Source organism: Nelusetta ayraudi, unplaced genomic scaffold, assembly GCF_046127955.1.
Source record: "Nelusetta ayraudi isolate G7.1 ecotype Tasmania unplaced genomic scaffold, CSIRO-AGI_Nayr_v1 ptg000135l, whole genome shotgun sequence".
NCBI lineage: Eukaryota > Metazoa > Chordata > Actinopteri > Tetraodontiformes > Monacanthidae > Nelusetta > Nelusetta ayraudi.
The window spans coordinates 7,281,941-7,303,920 of NW_027466185.1; the positions used below are offsets into that span (position 1 = coordinate 7,281,941).

Genomic DNA, 21,980 nt, shown 5'->3' on the forward strand with positions numbered 1-21,980 from the left:
AGACACCGAGATACAGACTTTTTATTTATTTATTTATTTTTTAAATCATACTGCTTTAAATAATACTCCTACGAAAAACCTGATAGTTTTGCACTGTTGTATAAGCAAAACCCCATTTATGTTCCCAGGATCCCAAGTTTGTCTTTTCAACTTTTGCGTCAGCCCTAATCTGGACCCTGACAGCCGAGTGGCAGCGAGGAACAGAGAAGCCCTCTGACAATTTGTCGTGGGGACCCGTGTTTTACTTTTCGATTACGGCCGGGCTGGGAACATCTATTTTAGCTTTCCATTACGTGCCGTGGAGGAGCACGACGTGGAACTCCAGTTTCCACGGAAAATGGGACACATTTCACGTCCCATTATATGGGATATAAATCCAGGGAGACACAGAAAACCAACCAACGCGGGGCTCTCGGATCGCAGCCCCTAAATCGCTAACAATGCTAACACGGCGGCACTCGGTATTAGGGCTTGGAAATTTATCGCCGTCGCAATGTCAACACGCTCAACAGGCGTAATCGCAGGGAACCTGGCAGAACGACTGTGAATTATATCCACTGTGCCGCCCGTTCACGCTTTGCGCAACGGCACGTTTGCACAAATCGAACTGAGCTGTGGGAGGCGCTACAAGGAGCTTTAGGCAGGTGTGTGAAAAGAGTGTACAGCTGACGGGATGGTTGAGCTGGTGGAAGGAAAGTCAGCTGTAGCAAGGACAGAGATGGAGCTCAGGGTGGGACTGTGAGCACCCACACCATCCACTCCTCGTCATAAAAACAATAACACTGCATGAATATGATCTTCATCACGTATTTCAGTGATTTAACCACTTGGGCTCAAATCTCATATGTGTTCAGTTTTTTTTTGGGGGGGGGGGAGATTTTGGAAACTTAATATCTACTGATATGCTAATTTATGTTGTACTAAATTACTTATTTTGCAAGTTTTTGATCATTTATTCTCAGGTCAACTGTTATTCAGCACATACGGCTGGCCTGTTTTTTTCTACCCCACCCCAGCCTGGATTGCTATTGCTACGTTGAACACGCATGTTTTGCGGTCATAGCATGCGCTTCTGTATTGAAGCCCAACAAACCAGGGCCTTGGCAAGAAGAGATGCTAACTTAGGACCTATTCACACCAGGAAAGTCCTTTAGGTCGCTTTCTTTGGTCCGGACTAAAATACAATGCATCTTTTTAGGTTTGGTGCGGCTCCTTTTCAATTTTCTCAAGAGTCCCAGGATTTGACAACAAACCCACATGTGTGCAAAGATTGTTCAATCATTGGAGAAAAACGGTCTGGGGCGGGGTAACACGGTAAAATACGGAAAGTAAACAATCATCGTTGTGCTGCATAATGATTTTTTTCATACAGTTACGAGCGTTTTGCAGGACATTTTAAGCATCAGAGGCTTTCGATGCAACGTTGATTTTATGAGGAGATGTTTACAATTTTGCAACATCGATGACGTTTTGCAAGAACCGTCTCCTCATTGCTCCGCGTTGAACCATGACTCAAGTTAGCCTGACGCTCCGACGACGTACTACTAAACTTTCTACTATGCTAACCAAACCAATATTTCCCATAATGCCTGTGGCTACGGAAGCCTGTTACGTGTAAGAAAAGGTGTGTGATTTCAGAACTGGTTCGAACCACAGTGCGGTCGCTTTCACACATCAACCGAACCGCACCATGGTTCGTTTGGAAGCGAACCGAGACCACCTCTCCGGCGAGGTCTTGGACCGGCTGCTTGCTCCGCACCAGAGTTCGCTGGTTTGTATTCACACCAGCCCAAAAGGTCCGCACCAGGAACTTTTTGGGTGTAGTCCGAAACAAACAGGGCAGGTGTGAATACGCCCTTAGAAAAAACAAAATCATCACAGAATAAATACACCTACATTGGCCCAGAGTGCATTTGTGATCTAAAACTGACCAGCAGACTAGTTTGAGTACATACTCACTGTGCTTGAGAACGTAGGAGGGCATTGCTAATCCCTCTGAATGCTAACGGAAAAGGAGAAGAATACTCGCACGAAAACAGCAACAACTTACATATTCACCTTTCCATTACTATTCCAATCACGATAAAGAAACTCTTGTATGGTTCAGTCGTGACGAAGAGAAAACAGGAAGACAGAGTGACGTTAGCCCGTAGCTAACGCAGACCGAACAGCTGTTTGGAGGCTCTGGGGACGGTCTGAGTTGGGAGAACCTTGGGATTTTTTTCTCAGAGGTGGGGAGGATGTCTGAGGGGCGTCTCAAATATGTTCCGCCTGTGCGCGAGTTTTCTTCCGTACGCATTCGGGGGATAAACAGCGCTCGGCAGGCCGGGGCGAATTACATTTGCAAATGTGCGCGCCGTGCGTGTCTCCCCGCGAACATGCGAGCAGAAAGTGTCTGCAGATGTGCGGAGGAAGTGCGCGGCCGCATGAGCGATCGCACGTGTGCGCCTTCGAATGTGTGCGAGCTCACGCTCTAACTACTGTATAAGCATACACTTAGCGAGGAGACGGGAGGCCGCCGGGCCGTGCGTGTTTACGGTACGGCCGAGTGTGTGTACATATGCGATATCCATTAACATCTACAGTGCGATGTTTTGTCGGAGCGGCCGGACTTGTGGTTTTTGCTTCCCGTCCCGTCTCGCCTGGCGTTTGCTCTCGCATGTTCGGGACGCTGGCGGTCTGAGCGTGTCAAGCGGTCCCAGAATTCCGAGCGGCTGCGGATGCGTATTCATAGACTCACCACATGCACACAATGCGGAGGGGGGTTGTTGTTTTCTTTCCGCCTTTGCTCTCTGGGTCTTTATCTGAACTCTGAAAACGCATCTTGTGTCAACTACAACTAACAGTCGTAGTAGCGTACACACAGAATGGCAACGATTCTATTCGAGTCAGACACCTTTTTTAATTCCAACTGCAAACTCGCTGTTTGTTTTTGTTTTTTATATCCGGAACCAGAGGTTTGACTGTTTAAAGCAGCTCGAGGCTCCGAGAGTCACAAAGACTCGGAGCTGCAAACTCTGGTGGGAAAAAGTCACAGTTATTTTAACACCTCTGGCAACTCGGCTTAACACAGAAAAAATAAATAAATAAAAACAAATGTGCAATATAAAAGTTGAGTTGTCTCTTAAAATGTTTCAGTGGGAGTAAACATCCATAACTTTTCAAGCATCCTTTTTCCAAAACGACCTAATCTGTCGTTTAAACCTTCTCTCAGTCCCAAGACTGCGTGGCGGAGGCGCGTCTCATATTGATTGACACGTGCTGCGCTGCTGTCAATCATTCAGGCTAGCGGCGGTTTAAATAGCGCAGGGGCTCGCATTCAGACCAGGAAATGATCTCGCCACACAGCCAGTATCTCATTTAACAGGGGACTGCTCCCGGCTTGATCTTTGTTGCAAAATGAGGGGTCATTTTTGCAAAGACATGACAACCAGTAAAAGCGTAATAGTCAAGATGAGTGTTATGACTCAATATGAAGACAGTCACAGGAACCTACATGGTTGCATTTCCACTTTTGACTGAGTAAAAATTTGAACATTGCTTTTATGGTTTATGGATCTGAGTTCCCACAGGCTTAAACGAACAGTAAAACGAGTCTACTGTCATGTTTGCAAATACAATTTCTTTGGGTTAATATGACTGCGGCAACCCCCAGCCCTTTTTTTTTTTTTTAATTAGACAGACTTATTTTGCCATCGCAATTACTGTGCGACACAATATCGACTCAGCCAAATTGGACGACTGCTCCATAATGGACTTTGTTGTGTAATGGTAATTGAGTTTTTTGTTTGTTTTGTTTTTAATCTGTTTTATTATTGCTATTGACATGAAAAGTTTTGGTTACCCATGCTGCTTTGCAAGAGAGCATATTTATTTTCACCTTTTTTGGGCACTTGTCTTACTTGGTGTAACTGTTTCTCACACTTTTTCCACACCTAAACGGACACAAATTTTTGCCAGTTGAGGGCAACAGGACTGGATTTCATCCCAGTGTTCGACTTTACAATGGGATTTAACAGAACCCAGGATGGAAAGGGTGGAAAATCCAGTCATCATGTGGTTTCCAACTGGAATCAAAGTGAAATCATTTCACCTTTTTTTTGTTATGGTTTTTTTCAACCAGCCACCAATAGAACCTTCCTCTGTGACATCTTTTGGAGCCGGGACGGCGCTTTGCCTCAGCCGACAGCTGCCGACTGTCTGCTCGGCTACAACGTGAGGAGACAGGTTTTGCCTGGCTCCAAACGAAGCTACGAGCTTGTGTTTAATTTCATCAGATCAGCCCGTATCGGAGGGGCCAAGATTCAGCATCTGTGTTCCACAGTGTGAATAATTTGAACCACGAAGAAGAGAAAAAAATTTCTGCTGTCTGAGCCGGCGGAGGCCTTCTGCTGCGATCCCGTCTGAGGGAGCCAACTGCTCGAGACCCTCGTCTCAATCTCAATACCATCTGCTTTCCGCTACGCACTCTGTATCCTCTGACGCTAATTTTTGCCAATGCGGTTTAGGGATAGTGTGTGTGTGTGTGTGTGTGTGTGTGTGTTGGGTGGGGGGGGTGGGGGGGGGGGTTCCTTGCACCAACCTGAAGGAGCTGAAGCTCTAGGGGAAGCGAAACACGCTGAAGGAACCGGCCAGAGTTTTTGAACACCTGATGATCAGATGCAATACACCCCTATAACCACACAGCAATCTCCTCCTTTGTTCGCACATGGAAGAAAAACCTTTAAAAATGTGTGTGTGTGTGTGTGTGTGTGTGTGTGTGTTTGGGGAGGGGTGAGGGGATTGGACTTTTTCTGTTTCAGAAAGATGTTTAGTTTCCATACGCTGAAGGAAGGAGACTGCCGCATTCCCAGACAATGGTTCACATTCTGCAACACCTCTTTGTGTACTGTGAATCACACACACACACACACACACACACACACACACACACACACACACACACACACACACACACATGCACGCACGTACACACACTGAGACAGACTGGTTGAGGTTATCTGTTCACGCAGACGCGCGGCCAAAGAAAACCTCAATGAAATACCTCGAGCACGAGTCGAAGCGTCGGCCCAGGAAATCAACCAATGAAGGGGTCGCGTCTCCCCCGTCTTAGCCACGCCTCTGTCGCGGGACTGATCTGATCCGACAGTATCGCCCTGAGTGACGTTTGGTCGAAAGCTGGAATAGCGGCAACGGAAACAACAAAATTCAAAATCCCAGAAGCCTTAATTACCCTTTTAAGATACTCTTCCTGATTTGATTATTTGCATCTTCCACTGATAATACAGATAATTTCTTTTCCTTCCTTTATACCCACATGCATTTTCAAGCAACGGAACTCTGCTTTTACTATCATTGTCATTTATATTCAGCCATCAGGCAGATCGCTAAACTTTAAGCAGGGTGTCATCCGTCAAACACTCCCACGCCTGGATGCAAATTTGGGTGTGCTCAGCATAACTTGAGACACGTCGGTTCTGGATGTCTTATGAAACCCACTTGAACGTGTGAACTGATGTTACATGTGTACGACAACACCGCGCCATCAACTCAGGGACTTTTCGAAAAGTGCGATGCCTGAGCAGATTTCCCAAATCTCACTTGCGCGCCAGCATTCTTATTTGTGGGCTGACAGTCGCCCTCAAGGGAAAGAACTGGCAACCCTGGAGTCGACGCAAGCAGGCGGCCGCAGTGGAAAAAAGGAAGGAATTAAACGCTGTCTGATTGGTTTTAAGTGGGCCATTCGTATTAGTAGTTGGATGAGAGGGGAAAAAAAGACGTCCTCTTTGTGAGAGGACATCAAAAGACAGAAAAATTCCCTCCGGTTGAACTTTTAGGAAAGGTTTACGTCCTCCCTCTTTTCAAAGGCTCCACTTTCAGCTGTAGCACCCACAATCAGGCAGGATTGCAGAAGGGGGAAGAGAGAGAGAGAGCGAGAGAGAGAGAGAGAGAGAGAGAGAGAGAGAGAGAGAGAGAGAGAGAAAGGCATTCCAAAAAGTACATATCCCACACAAAATAGGGATGTTTGTACAGCATCAAAAGGCTACTGCTTACTGGCTCTGCTCCCTATGACCAAATATGGAAGGAAAAAATGCTGCCTTTTCCCGTAACCAAACTGGGAAAAAAGGGAAAAAGAGAAAGGGGAGGGGAGGGATAGAGGACAGGAGGAGGGTGAAGGGGTGGGGGGGGGGGGGGGCTTTCTTGCACGCTGTGTGCACAGCGAGATACAGCCCTGGCGCTCAGCAACACAGTGGCCGGAGCGTCGGCTCCCCCTGGAAGAAACAGCACGATCCCGATGGCAAAGCGTCGGAGCCGTGACGTCTCGACTCAGCAAGTCGCGAACGGGGAGGCTTGTCGAAAAAATGAAAAAAACCCTCTTCTTCACGACGCTGACGTTTCATTTTCTTTTTTTTCAAAAACACACAAAAGCTTCCTTCAGTTTCGCACATGAGCCATGTGCCTGCGAATCGGAGCCCCCCCCCCCGAATCCCCCCCGGATGGGAACATTCCTCTCGGTGAAAAAAAAAAAGAAGGGCAGCCGCCTCAGTCCGCCGCTGGAGTTGGAAGCAGTTTATTTATCTGGCCCCGCTGCTATATGTGTAGTGACATTCTGCGCTGCACTGCTACGCCGTCTATTTGCTTGTACTTATTTTCTTTTTTTTTTCACAGAAACTTGTCAAATTAAATGGGAGCAGAGACTGGCCGGGGCTCACCAAAGAAAAAGTGCCTGAATCAGCACAGGGGTTGTGTGACTCGTGCCACTGAACAAAATCCATCGCTCTATCTCTCTTTTGCCGGAAAGAATACATGGTATTTTGTCTTATTTGTGCAGCTGACAGAGGCACAGATGGGGTCCACCTCGTCTCCGCACTTAAGTATTTGTTTCACAGCTGCTATGGATTTTGAAAAAAAGCCCAAGACTTGCAAAACAGAGCAAAGCTGACGCGATCATTAAAGCGAGCTTATCAGGGGTTTAGCTTAGCAGTTAGAGTTAAAGTTAGGAAGTGGTCAGCCTCGCGGAAGGAAACTCAAACTTGCTCGATAGATTTCTTTTCCATACAACATTAAAATATCAACTGCACCTTCAGACTGCCTTCGCTAAAGCTAATTAGCGCAGAAGCGCGAGCGTGCAGCTTCATCCCCCGGCTGGTTTTACTTTTACTCCTAATGGTGGTAAAGAGATTGAGTTCCATTAACACCCAGGATGATATTTTCATCTTTCTAGGCTGCCGTGTTGGCAAAATGCGGGAGCCAAATGAAAACAAATGAGCTATTCTCTTTCTAATCCTATTTACGAAGAATCCTTGTGGTTTTATCTTTTATTGCTGCAGTCCTCTTATGTAAGAACCTTGTGGGAGGGGGGAAGAGAGAGAAGAAAAAAGACAACATCAAATATTCTGGAGCAGGACTGTCAAATAATCTTGATAAATACGCAGCCCTGGACGAGACATGTCCACATTAAAGTGTTTTCTAATTCCGTGAGGAATGAACTGTCGGGGCCTTGGTCTGCCACTCAGGGCCCCCGAGTCGATGCCGGAGCACAGCCCGTTATAAAAGGAGGCCAAGACTGCTAAACTGAACTCTAATAGAGCCAAATAAACCAGGACTAATGGCTAAACACATTCAAATTCTTCCACATGGTAGCGCTGCCATAACAAACTAGCAATGATTAATGCGCGGCGACAAAATAATCAACTTCCTCGGCACCTGACGCCGAACTGCGGCGTCCTTTAAGTCAATTAAGCAGAACCGTAAATAAATAATGGCTCGCAGACGCGATCGAAGGGAGGAGGAGGGGCTGAGGTTGGCGGCGATGATGTCATCGCACCTAAGAACATCTTATCAGGTTATTTAATGGAAACCTTTTCCACTGGTAATTGAATTTGCGGTCATTATCGCCGACGAGCGGATTCTCCGGACCGGCACAAGGACACGCGACGCGGCCGTGAATCTCCAGGCTCATCACTCTCTCCTCTGTCCATTTTCAGAGGGGAGGAGGAGGAAGAAGAAGAAAAAAACAGCTTTTTCTCGCCGCTTCCGGACGGCCCGTCTTGACACCTGCCTTCTGTCAGAGTAAATGAGTCTCCGGCAGGAGTCTGTGTCTCCTCAACAGGACATTAATCTGCCTCTAGTGAGCCGACCGGAGGGAGACTGCTGGAATCGCGGCACTGATATATTGCCGGTTTTAGTTGGGGAGCGCCGCTACCGCCGAGCCTTCCGCCGGCCGATGGCAATAAAGTGCAATCGAACCGAAAAGGGATTAAACAGGACGGGGGCCAGAACAGAGACGACCTCTGCTGTGCTTAAAAACCTTGATTTTTTTTTTCCCCCTCCTTGTCTACCCTTTTGAGAAACGTTCAGCTCTTATCAGCCGAAACTGAAAGATCACAGCGTACATCAAGGCAAAGAGGCTGTGTGTACGTATGTCCCTGTGTGTGTTTGTGTGCACCTGCAAAGCCCTCAGGTGAGATTCCGAACATGTACTTTTTAATAAGTGTAATCCGCACTGGGATGAGCGACGACGCTTCGACGCGACAAAACGACGCGTGATTAGCATGATCCACGGCGGGATATCGAAGAGTACGGCTCATAAAGCCCCCGAGAGCTGATGCGTTTTTCCGGGAAGGTTGGGAGGGTGGGGTAGGATGGGGGAATGAAACAGCTCTGCCGAGCATTTGTGACACACTGGCGGCGAGAAGCGAGTGTGTCACCAACGTAGCCGCGGTAGGGTGAAAAAAAAATAAACGGACAGCATAAACGGTGGCGCGATTTATGTGGTCAAGTCAACCACTCCTGAGAGAGAGAGGGAGGGAGTAGAGAGAGAAAGAGAGGGAGAGAGGGAGAGAGAGAGAGAGAGGACTTCTTCCTATTATGCCTTACATGGACACATACATGAGGTTAGAGTGAGGCATAGAAGCGTGATGCAATGGGTGAACACACTGAGAGCCTGTTGAAGGCATGGCAGCTCAGTCAGTCGCAAAGCTCCGCATACACATTAGCTTTTTCTTTGTTTTGCTTTGCACTCGCAGACTCAAACTCAAACTTTAAAAAGCTAGACAACTTGTACAAAATGTCACCCACCTTCAGTTTCTTCCCGTTTTCTTTTTTTTTTTTTATAAATGGGGTGCAACTCTCGAATGTTTTCTTTTTTTCCCTTTTTCTTTTCAAGGGTATGACATGACAAGGTGTTTTTCAAAAAATAAGGGCCTGCATTCCAAGGGGAGAGATAGGAGGAGATTAAAAAGCGAGTGGTTCGTGAGTGGGTGGCAAACGCGAGCAAGATGACCCGGCCGAGAGTCTCGATTCCTCACGCTCGCATGTCGGGGAGTCGGGAGTCGCAGCGTCGCCCTTTGACGGTTCAATCTCGCCTTTGGAAATGTGACAGTTCTTCCAAGAAAGACGCTCGGTGGACATCGGTTGGGGAATGGGAGCTATAACGGGAGGCCCCCCCACACACACACGCACACACACACGCACGCACGCATGCAGACACAATGGCAAGGATGTTTCATTTTAATCCTCTCGCTCCCACCCTCTAGGAATTCGGGCGGCCCTGACAAGCTCTCTGCGGGGACAGGCTATTTCATGGTGGAAATGCTGCGGGACTCCGAACGTGCAAAACAAAAGACGTTCTCCTCACACTTTTACGCTCGCTGGAGATTTGATAAATGGGCCTTGAGTTGCCATGACAGTGGCCGTGACAAGATAATATCCAAGCCGCACGGTTAAAAGGGTGAATTTTGCCATTAAAGAACTCCCATGAGATTTATGAAGTGGACAGTTACTGAATGTAAGCAAATGTTGTGCCCTAATTTGACAAAAGTATTAGCACATTTGCACTTGTATGTGCAAAGCTACAGTAGCCAAGAGTCTGCCTTTCAGCTTTTGGGTGATTTCACTCTGACATCATACCTGGTGCAGGACAGATGTGAAATTAAATGGGACGTCAAAGTGAAGTAACTAGCATAAAACCTTTACACCGTGTGAGGAGAAACTCCCTTGCAGGGTTCGTCCTTCTCTTCTCAGGTGAAATCGATCAGCTCTGCCAAGCTAAACGCAATGGAGCTGTTGACAGTTTTTGGCTTTTTTCTGAGCTGAAATTGTCAGAGGTGTGAATTGTTGTAGAACGCTGTGAATACTGGAATTGCAAGAAATGCTGCATGGAGCTTGCCAAAAAAGAGTAAAAAAAAGGAAAAATAAAACCAGCTGAGCATAAAGTAGGAGTTCTAATCGGTGTCCAGAGTGTCAGTACGGGGCACGGGAAAAATTTGCGGACCTTAAATCAAAAGATTAAATCTCCCAAAAGACTGGCATTTTTTTGGGAAGGCGACAATACTTGACTCCTCTTGCAACTACCAATCCTTTTGCACTATTCGGAACTCAGGACCTCGGCTGCTGTTCTTATTACGGGGGAAGACAGCCCGCTTGGACACAAGCACACGTCTAGTGTCCACTCTCGAGGTGAAGGACCCACTCAGGCGTCTTTAATCCGCAAGTACACAGGAGGTTGTGTTTCTCTTGGCTCCACTGGTGGCTCGAGGTTCCGCAGGACTTTCAGAACTCAATGTTCGACTCCATTCAGGAGGGCGCGAGTGCGCGCCATTTGTCTATTCTTTTCCGCTGCCTCTGCGGTTGCGCCACCGTGGACCCCTCTGCCAGAAATTCCAGCAAACCCTGGAGCATCACGAGACATAACAAAGCTCACGCTCCTCCATCGTCTCCGTCTCTTTCACGGAGGATTACGTCCCCCGTCTCGCAGACCGACCTGACCGCCGCCCCACGAGCAACCAAGCGACCCACCTCGCTGGGAGTTGAAAAGTAAATTTCATGCAGCGGCTGAGCGACGCTCCTCGTTGCATTCTTAAATAGCTGGGCGGAGGAGGGGGAGATGGGATGTGACTCGCTTTTTAATCCTCGCGCTAATACCGGACCGCAGACCGTAGAAGATGCAATCGTGAGCGGATGCCATTAGTGTGATGTGGCATTTACCAGCAAATTGAGGATAAAATTCTGCTTTAAGAGGTTAATAAATGTGGGGTACTTAGCCTTTGCTAATTCCCAATTTTCTTAGAATAACACGTATCTCTGACAGCCATGAAATTGTAAATAATTGAGCAGTGCTCCAAGGAGGGTTCTTCGGTTGCATTGTGAAAGTTGCTCGAAGACAAACCCCAACGCCCCCATTCACCAATTCGTCCCCCCTTTTTTTCCGCTGGTGGCGAAAACTGGAAATCAGATTTGGTTTACAAAGCTGTGCAGCTAAATGGAAATAAATCAAAACCTACAGTTTTACCCCCTTAGCACTAATCTGTCCGCAGGGGTTCATCCATATCCATAGCACTTGGAAACGATCCGCACCATGTGGGCCAACTCCAGTCTGGAATACGTCGAGACATGGCAGAACAGAGACATGCACCTACGACATACCCTCCACCTCCAACCAAGCAACCCGCCCGTCCGCCCGCCCATCTTGTGTTTATGTTTGGAGCTTGAGTGACTGGTATTTCATTTCGGCCTGCCCGGAGCCCTTGTGCACAGTTTGGCTTGGCCGGTGTACCATTACTGGTCATTAAGTCTAACCTGAACTAATAGGGGCCTATTTTCCAAGGTGGTCTCCCAGGTGGCTGTCACAGACATGAGTGGCACCACGCAGCTTGACTTAAGCGCACAGGGAGCGAGAGAGAGAGAGAAAAAAGTAAAACCCAGCAGGAACACAAGCCAGACTGGATCATTCGCGGAAGACAGACTTTTTTGATAACAAAAACCTATTGTTCCAGAGGGAGGCAGCGTCTGGGTGTTTTGTTTCTCATTCGGTCAGGTTTAGCCAAAAGTGGGCAAACCATCCTGCTGCAACCGCTCCCCACTACTGCTGTAACGTGATATTGGAAACAATCCACAGAAATACCCTCAAGAATCATCAACTCCTTTTTTTTTTACCATCAATATTTTTTGTCAAGGTTAAATACTCTATCCTGAAAGTTTCACTGCAAGTTACCACACTGCAAAATGACTGTAACGTCGCATTATCAAACAACTATGAATCAAGCAAAATATACTGGTGCAAAAATACATACATACAGGGTTGATGGGCTGTTCAGTTTTGGGTAATGTGACCTACATAAAGCAAAAACGGAACAGACCCCATGTCATCAGCCCTGTATGATGCATTTTTGGACTACTAAAAACCAGAATGTTACATCATTGGCTATTTCATAATCAAAAAATAAGCTTTTGCAAGCATGAAAAATGAAAAGGTGTGTGGGAGAGCAGGAGAGAATCCCCCCGAAAGCAAAAGGAAACTCCCACACACAGTTGAGTTTTTTGGGGGGGGGGGGTTGACGGTGGAGCAGTGGGAGTTCTGTCCTCAAACCTTCACCGGGCAGGTTCGGTACTGAAACTTTACGTATCCGATCGTGATGGGAAATCATTTTGATGCTTTTTCTCCTCGGCGTGCACTCCTCTGTGTGGCGCTTGTCATCATTAATCAGAGGAGAAGGAGCCATTAGTCCGGATATCGGAGGTAATTAATCCGCGCTCACACTCCATTAGACGCCATGCTCAATTTGTGCAGAGAGCTGTGTACTGGGTAAATAAGAAGAGACGAGGAGCGAGGAGGCGCCCACAGCTGCCGAGGTGCCAATGCGCATCTCTCAGAAAGACATTATCGAGACATAAACAGAAATTTAACGGTTGCCATGATCCCCTCTTCTAGAAAATGTGTTGATTGGACAATAATAGTACACGTATTTTATTCATCTTTTTAAAAAAAATGTACCTGAACTTCAGCAACAAGAACAAGCCACAAGCCTTCCATTAAGGTTGATCTGCAAGAAACATTTCAGAATCGTCCCATAGTTGGATAAGTTGCATTTGGCTGCCACCTCATCGCCATTTTGCTGCTCTGCTGCAGAAAAGGCCCCTTGGGCCCAGAACTGGGCTTTTTCAATTAAAAATAAGATAATAAATAAATAACTGAAACCGAGCGACAGAGTATTTCTCCCGGTCACCGCTGGCGGAGCTCTGACGAGGTAAAGAGCTCCTCTCTGCCATCCTGTCCTGCCAGAGCGCCGTCTGATTAAAACTGTTTTCTGGGGCCATATTTTCCCCCTGCCTTGTCTCCTGTCCAGAGTCGAGCAGGAATACAAAGTGTGGAGAAAATGATAAATTACCTAACACTAGTACTGAAAAGATCCACCAAGAGCTGCGATAGGTGGACCGATTTTTTTCTTTTGCTCGTTTTTTTGAGAATTGGTTTAGTAGGTCTCAAAAAAACACCAGGACACAAAAGCGCTGATGTCCTAACCTACAACTACCGTTGGCATCTAGAGGGGGAAGATGTCAGCGCGTTAGCCCTGCTGCACTTTTGATCTTGCAGCTTTTAATCACTTTCGTCTCTTCCCCCCCTTGCAATCCAGCTTGGCCCCTCTTAGCGCCGCGTGAAGTGGAGACAGTGGCCCCACTAGAGCCCGGCTCTCCTCGCTCCCGGGGCCCTTACCTCCTCACCCCCGGGAACGCATTCCCCAGCGATCCTCTGAGGCTTGTATGTAAATGTGCGAGCGTGCTTCTGATTAGAGTACACTCCATAAATGCACTCTTAAACAATTACCGCCGCTCCCGACTGCGCCTGCTGCCAGAGCAGCTCGTTGGTTGTGAAGTGAAGATGGAATGCCGGTCACGTCGAAGCCCTGGCTGTGAGACGACGCCACGCTCGGGATGGAATGAGTTGGGAAGGGTTACAAAACAGTTTTGCACAGGAGCGAACTGTCAAGGCGGGCAGTGCTCAAAAAAAAAAAAAAAAAGGCTTCAACAGCGCAAATGAACGACCAGCTTTTAGTAGACTGTTAAAATTTTTAAAAGGGCCAGTAAAATGTTGATAGATTTGAACGATAAACACGACCTTCCGAAACCAAATTAAGCCTGTGTTAACAGCTCTGCAAGTGACACCCTTGCAATTGTGGGTAATCTGGGCAGCAGGGTATTCTATCTTTACAATGATAGCGTCCTTCGTGATGTCACAAAGGGCACTAACACCTCTCCCAAGTTCTATTTTGTCTATTGAGACCACCTTGCAGGAGGATTATAAAAAAAAAAAACCTTTCCCTTTGCACATGTCGAAGGCACGACAAAGGCATTTGTTGAAGGCTGTAAACAGAGGGCTAAATATACTGGAGACCTGGGTGGAGTTTTTTTTTCAGAAGTAATTGTGTATGGTTGCTCTGCTGGAGTCAAGGAGAAAAAATATACACTGAAAATGGGTAGAAAGTTCTTTTAATTACAGCAATCAGACTTCACCAACTTTTTTTGGTCATTGAAGGTTTTACCAAAAAAAAATAAAGATGAGTAATAAGAGATAATAGCAGTGTTTAGAATCTCTAACAAGGAAAAATCAGTGTAAACCAACCTTACCTGTTGCCATGTGCATTTCAGAGCCTTTCGGCACATTTCAGCTCAGTCTGGTGTTCATAGACGATTGAAGACACTCAAGATTAGGAAAGAGATTAAACCCTAATGGCTTAAATTGTTGTGATTCTGAATTGTCGACTTGTGGCCGGATAAACAAGCTGACCGAAAACCTCAAGCTTGAAAGCAGCTGCTCAAGAGGACTGCAAAAAAAAATATTTGTGTGCGGAAGCCCTAAATAAAATACTTTAATACTTGAGAGACCTCTCAACTGAGGCGGGCTCCCCAAACATTTTGCACAAAGACTCCAAATAAATGTTTAAACAATGCGTACTTGGTTGGAATCGGAGAGCAATCTCTGACTTTACAAGACCTTCCAAAGAACCAAAGGTAAATTACAGTAGGGGTTTGACTCATCAACAACCATGTATGGGCTGGGAGGTTGATTTTACTCGCAATGAGGTAAGTCTTCGCTTCGAACTTTACCACGTACAAGCCTCAGCTCACTAGCTCTCCTCTCGTGGCAGACATCCAGTGTGGACTCTCCCCGTGCTGTCCTTCACATTCGACGCACACACTTCAACACCTCTGCAGCCACGAGCATAAATCCAGCAGGCCTACGACTGACCTGCACACTGCCCTGGCCAGCTTCTCCCCCGTGCAATTCACAGAGCGGTTAACCTCGCTAACTGTGTAAACACATGACCATGTGAGGTCATTTGTTTACACTCGGTTGTATTTCTTTCTTTCTTTCTTTTTTTACACACATGCTGTTGGGGTGCACGTTGCTCTCCTGCCTTTGCGTTCACCATTAACCTAAAGTGTGGGCCTTTTAAAAGGTGATTAGCCAGGCTCTTGCTTCACCGCATTTGTTTATCTTTCGGAAAGCTACGGTACACAGTAAATAGGCACAGGGGAGGAGCAGGAGTAGGAGAGGGAGGTGAATGGAGGACAAGAAGTATAATTCCGGCGACGAGAAGAAGCGGCGTGAAAGTGAAAATGAACGTTAGGGGCGATCGTTCCTCTTTTGGGAAAAAGGCTTGTGGTAGAGTAGATTGGTGTTAAAGGAAAGGAGGACAGAGGCGAAGATGAAGTTAATCTTGCCATTAGTGGGATGATGAGCGAGGTGGGTCCCCACCCCCGCCCGTGGGGGATGCGGCGTGCATGTCTGCGGTCCCGCTGGGAGGACGCCGCAGGACAACACAAGGCCAATCAGCCAACAGAGACATTTCCTGTGCTCGCTTTATCAGATGAGAAGAAGCCGGCAAACTGCAAAAATGCCCTCCCTTCATGACGCCGCACACTTTTACACATTGCCCAGGCCGAGGAAAGAAAAGGGGAGAGTGGGGTAGCATACATCTTTGCTGGATGACATCAGAGACGTCGCTCAAGAGCGCTGACCTCACTCCAGCGCAATCGATCATCCACAAAAGGGCCGAGAAGTGAAGCCCACGTGAGCAGCGGAGAGGAGGCCGCACCTCATGCACGAGGCTGCCCCCACGGATTGAATCATCACCCGTCAAAGAAAGGGTTTAGTAAAAAAGAAAGAAAATTGTATCCGATGGCGACGAAACCCCTTTCGGAGCTTGGCATCTGGCAGCAGACAGATGGCAGGCAAGGTTGCCAGTTAGCCAAACACAAGCACGTCAAACCGAGTATTGGGTAATCTGGCCTTGGGTAATCTGGCCTTGAGTGATAGCAGTTTAAAGTAAGTAATTGACACAAGTGGGAGACTGATCCAACAAACCCTCTGCATCGAACTGTGACTAAAGTGCTGAGGAATTCAAACTCCGAGTGCTCATGAGCGCATGACTGCCTCATTCACAGGAAGCAGTGTTTGGGAAATTGATTTTCAAAGAAAGGAAGTCAGGATCCTCGGGAGGTGGCCGGGACGTTTCAAACTTCTCAGAATGTATCGTGTGCTGAATTTACAGCTCACAGATTTCCATGTACGCTTTGGTCCTATCATACTGTACATGCGCAATTAGGAGATGAGTTGAGTTGGTTGAGCCCCACAACTGAGGGCTGAAGAAATTCCAGCACCAAGTGCACGATTTTCAGACAGGAGTTTTCCGTGTAATATTGCAAGACCAATGAGCAGCAACAACTGGGTAATTCATTTTAAGGAGGGTCAGGTTTTCTACCACAAATACCTGTGCAACTTGTACCGCACATTTTCCAAGACCTCCACAAACATCGTCTCGGGTTTCGTGCCCTTACGTGACTTCACAAACAATTAAGATTCACTACCAGGTCCTGCTTGCCAACCGCTGAGTGCCACTGCCCGGTCGAACAGTCAGGAATACTTTTCCGATTTAAGAGCTACCCCTTTCTGTGCAAGCTCACCATATTATTCAACTTAGTGTGCGGTTCTGGATGCAGCACATCCAAATTACATGCTATCGGATTCAAAAAAGCAAGAGGAAACGGAGCGACTACCCTGTAGGGCCTGAATCCCACGAGCGCTGCAGCACGCCAATCCCAATCTCCCCTAATGAGCTCGAACCCTGTCCTGCTCCCGCTGTTGTCAAGACATCACAAACCTAAAACCTAAACTAATTTCATTCCAGGCAACTGCCGAACGCTGATGACAGGGATACCACCGGTTAGAGGAGAGCACTTGTGTTGCTTGCGGTTGCTGGGGCAGCAATTCAAACTGCAACGATATTCTTGGAACAAACAAAACGGCACGAGATTAAGTCATGGGCCTAAAAACTACTCGCACAGAGGAAACACGCTTGACATAATTTCACTGGTGCATTACGAGAAGAAACCAGAAAATAACCCTGGCACCTGCTGCGCAAGAAACAATGTATGTTTGGACAGACGTGTCAGCACGCAGCAAACCGAACCAAATATGGGGGGGAAAACCCTTAAAATTGTGCATGGAGTAGGTAAACATCTGTCAAAAAAAAGGACAGAACATGCTAATCACTTTTGTCAGACAACTGTCCATGCCAGTTTTCCATTCTGTTTAAATTCAGATCGTAACTTGGTAGGCTGCCTTGGCTGAGCGGTTGTCGAGAGAAACTACTGCCTTGCAAGGAACTCTGGATTCCCACTTTGGCGGATTGTCAGTGTCTGGGATCAGGATACAGACAAGCAACCAAACTGGGAGTCACAAGTGTGTGCAAAAAGAAATGAATAAATGCCTTCGCCCAAAGATGTGTCGATCGTGACGAAAGTGACCCACGACAATTATCTGGCCTGGATTTGATGAATAAGTGCATGGGAAAGGGTAGGAAAGAGAAGCACAGCGAGCCAGGGTCCAGTAACTAGAAGCCTCTACCGCACTGTGCTGCCCAGAGCCAGACTCCGGAAATGCATGGCAGTGTTCCCTACATCCTGCCCACCCAGCCCAAACCCCGGCTCTCGTTCCACACTGCCAAACCCATGTTATCACCCTCTGCAATTATATCCAGATACTGTGCCCATGTCGTCCTTTGCCAGTTAAAAAAATACCTCTGTACCATTTATGAGCAAGCATCTCAGTGGAAAGGCTTTGTTGCATATTTTACCATATTGTTGCTTCATTTAGCTAATAATAAATAACTGTAATTATGAGCTCTGAGCAAGTAAATATAAATAAGCAATAGCTGCTGAGCTTAAAAGAAACTGATAAATGTTAATATGGTAACAAAGGAACGGAATAGAAAAAAAGAAAGAAGTACTGGCTGAAATTCCAAAAGGATCTGTAAACATTTAGTCCTCCAATATCAAAGACGTCTTCACGTGTTTCCTGTCATTACTTTGACAACACCGAGGCTCATTAGCAAAAATCGGAACACTTCTGGAGAAACCAGGACCCTCAGTGGAGCATGTGATTGCGCTATTAGCGAAATGTAAAGAATAAACAGCTGATTGGGCTATGAAGAAACAGCTGCGCGAGATTAGAGACTGAGAATAAATAAATAAAAGCAATGGCAAAACAAAGCAGAAAGGAGTCTGGTGAACATTAAGTCCTGCGGTGTGTCACAAACCCCGAGCTGCTGTTCTAAATCCTCAACGCTGAACATTCCGAGAGCAAAATGTGTTTATGCTGAGAAGTACGTGAAAATAACGGAGTACTATTCCAGCACACGAACAGCCCCAAACCTGCAATACGAGTGCAATCATGGACACTCTCAATGAAAGCCCAATTGCTGATAAATCTTTGGCTTTACTGTCTTCACAGTCACTGTTTGCAACAGGCAGTTGAAAAGTTGGTCTTAGATTCCGCAGTCCGTGACTTTTGGGATTCCACCACCCGTACTTTTAGTGCACCACCAAACAAGTTGCACTTATGGAAGTATGTGTACCTAACAGTACCGCAATGAGAAATCCAATGAGGAATATACTTTAAACATTCTTAACACATGTCTTGAAACAATGAGTTCAATCTGAATGTTATAAAACTCCAATGCAATCTCAACTCTGTAAAAGGGGCACATTTAATTGGTCAAAAAGGGGTGGGGGGGGGGGGGGTGTCTGGAGCCACATTCCTGCGTGTGCTGCATGACCATTATCCCTTGCATTCCAAGACCATTCCAATCACCTGTCACCAGGTTGGGCCTGCACCTTATATGGAATGATAGGCATGCTCCACGTGTTTTCCAAACACTGCCCACCTTATCAGATCCAGTTTCACCAGGCAATTACTGACCTACTCATGTAAAAACCAACCAAAAACAAAACCGATCTACGTCCCTTCACCCTCTCCCAATTTTCCACGCATTTGTTTTCCAAGACGGTACTGTGTAATAAAGCCGAGATCAAAAGCCCCGCTGCAGACTCCTTCACAGTGAGAGCCAAGCAGAAGCTGCGTATAGCCTGTGGGGAGGTCGGATGCCAAAAAATGTGATACCTTGACAGAATGAGCCGGGGGACTCATCTGCCACAGAGTAGGTCACAGTGACGAGACAGCCCTCGGTGGCAGGAGATGCGTGATGTGCTAAAAAGCCATCACAGCCCCGTAAGGATTTCAATTCTGCATTGACTTTATGAGCCAGAGTTGGAATCGTTCACAATGGAACACTAACACCTGTTTCGTGTGACAAATTTGAACTCAAAGAATGTAGATTGTATTCAAAAGGTCCCTTATGACATGTTTTTCAATTCATGTTATGAATAAAGTATGTTTTTATGAGGCCAAACACAAGGCAAAAGTTTGGGCCACAAACTTGAGAGAGGTAGGCTCACCCTTTGTGACATCACAAGGGGCCCCGTTTCATAAATGCATGCTTAATGACAAAAAACAATTGTAGCAAGCCAAAACAGACTTTTCTTGCTTGTGGGAAGTTCACTGGCAGGCTGAGGACAGTTTAGAAAAGATTCATTTGAAAACCCATGTAAAGTGAATTTTACCAAGCTGATATGGGTTTATTAATAATATTAACGTTGGTAAAGATTTCCTCTTCTCAAATTCACTGCTTCGATTCGACTGCTAAAATGATCTCACCATGTGGCCACCCAAAGGAAACAGCTCTGGCTCCGCCACTGGGAAAAGTTCGCCGTCAGTTGCAGAAGCTGCATCAGAAGTTTAGCGCCCTGGTGGACTGGGCGCGCATTGCAGGAGAGTGGGGGGGATGAAACGCAACTTTCTTTGTGTCCGGTAAACTTCGAGGCGGGAGCGACACACCTCGACACAAAACAGATAAGCTATTGCTTTTCGCCTTGGGCGAAAACACGGCTCTCGTTGCATTCAAGTCGGTAGCTCGACTCACACACGGTGAAGTCAACAACAACAACAAAAAAAAAAAAAAATGCAAAGAGCAACAATCCGTGCGCACATCGGAGACCAATAACGTGACACCACCTCCCGCCGTCGCCGAGTTTTCCTGAGCCGTGAACGCATCACTTGTGGTGAAGAGATGTGTGGGGGGAAAACAGAGAATAATGTGTGCGGCCGGCACGGCGCTTACCTGCGAGTCTTAACGGGGCAAAGCAGAGCTGCTGGGTCGAGTATGAGGAGAGGAGAGGCAGCCAGTCTGCGGTCGGTCCTCCACCACGCTCACAACCAGGGAAGAGGAAAGAAAAAGGGGAAAAAACGCCCCGTTCAAGCCCCTCCCATTAAGACATAATCCGACACAGTTATCAGCTGTTAAAGCGCCCCGAAAAGTAGCCGAGTGTCACCCAGACTGCTCCCACTTGAGGTTTACAGAGCCTGACGAAGTTGTTTTTTTTTGTTTTTTTTTTTAAAAAGAACAAATTAGAAAATGTCAACAAGTATGATCGAGTCTTGCAGTGAGGATAAAGTATGATAGTACGTCCTCTCTCTCTCTCTCACTCTCTCTCTCTCTCTCTCTCTCTCTCTCTCTCTCTCTCTCTCTCTCCCCCTCCCTCTCTCTCTTTTATTTTCCAACTCTGTCCTTCAGGGGCCTCCTGAAAGAAGATCACGTGTCAGTCGTGATCAGAAGAAATGTTAATCTTAAAGATCTGTTTGGACTCAGTTATAAGTCTTAAAAAGGCTGTTTGGACTCTGATTAAGCCTGAAGGTCATCAAGTTGGCATGATGAGAGGGGCTGGAGACTTTCCGAACTGAGCGATCATAGTTTTCACAAGTTTTGACTTGCTGCCGGAGAGCGGTGTACCCCAACAGCGAATTAATATTGAAGATTATCCATTCCACCTAATTGTATCTCAGTCGCTGATTCTTTTACACTTTAATGGCTGTTTAAAATGCAGCAAGTGCCTCAAATTAAGTCTGATTCAAACGCTGATCAAAACCGAGTTTAAAGCCTCCCCGCTAATAAAGCACCAATGGAGGTTGTGTGGAAGCAACTGCTCTGGTCTTATTTGTATGCGCAATGAGACAGGCGTTAAGTCTTTTCCGCATAAAGCCAGAAATAATTGAAATAATTATGCAAGTATATGTCACTTAGCTTTGTGCGTCTTTCATTTTTTAAATTAGTTTTCTAACCTTTTATTTATTTGCAAATATAATTTTGTTAGAACATAAAAACAGTGAAAATTACATGAACTAAAACAAAATCTAATGCTGTTTGAATTCATTAAATTAGTGAATAACTTCACAATAATAGAAATATTAAGTGTGTATGTGTTGGCTTTTGGGAGCAGTTCAGTTTTCAGACACATTTTATAACATAGTAATGTTCTTGGTAAAATAGTTGTGTTTAAAAAAAACACTGAAACAAAGTCACTCGGTCACAAAGGGATTAATCTAAGTTAATAACATTTTTGTTTTCATTTGATAACAATAGCATTTATATTTACCTAGCACCATGTTTCTGCAGTAGCCCTGTAAGTGGATCTGGGATTAGTGAGGTCAAGTCGGACATCAAAGCACATTAATGTGAACATTGTTTGCAATCAGGCTTTTACATTAACGTGCTGGACCTTTAAAAAAAAAAATGATATGACAGGAACTGCAGCTCACTTATTCATTGAGAAAAGTCGACGTGGCTCTCGAAAAATAATCAACGCAACAAATCACAACGTTCAAAAACAAGTTGTGGAAGCAACCTTTAAAACAGTCCCCATTGTAGCTTCAATGTGCACAATTTGGTTTCTGAAATTCCCCAAATTCCAACACATTGACAAAGGACACGACCCCGGATTCCTTGGTTAGCAGCTGCAGCATC

At 46.3% G+C, this 21,980-nt stretch overlaps 1 protein-coding gene across 6 annotated transcripts in view; it reads right to left on the reverse strand.

Moving 5' to 3' along the window:
• cald1a (caldesmon 1a) overlaps window positions 1-20,459 on the reverse strand; it is a 51,834-nt gene extending 31,375 nt beyond the window's left edge. For all 6 annotated transcript variants that reach the window (XR_012923843.1, XM_076012038.1, XM_076012037.1 and 3 more), the window contains exon 1: window positions 20,301-20,459. The gene's annotated coding sequence lies outside the window, so the exon portion shown is untranslated. The remainder of the gene's footprint in view (window positions 1-20,300) is intronic.
• Between the last annotated feature and the right edge of the window lie 1,521 nt (window positions 20,460-21,980).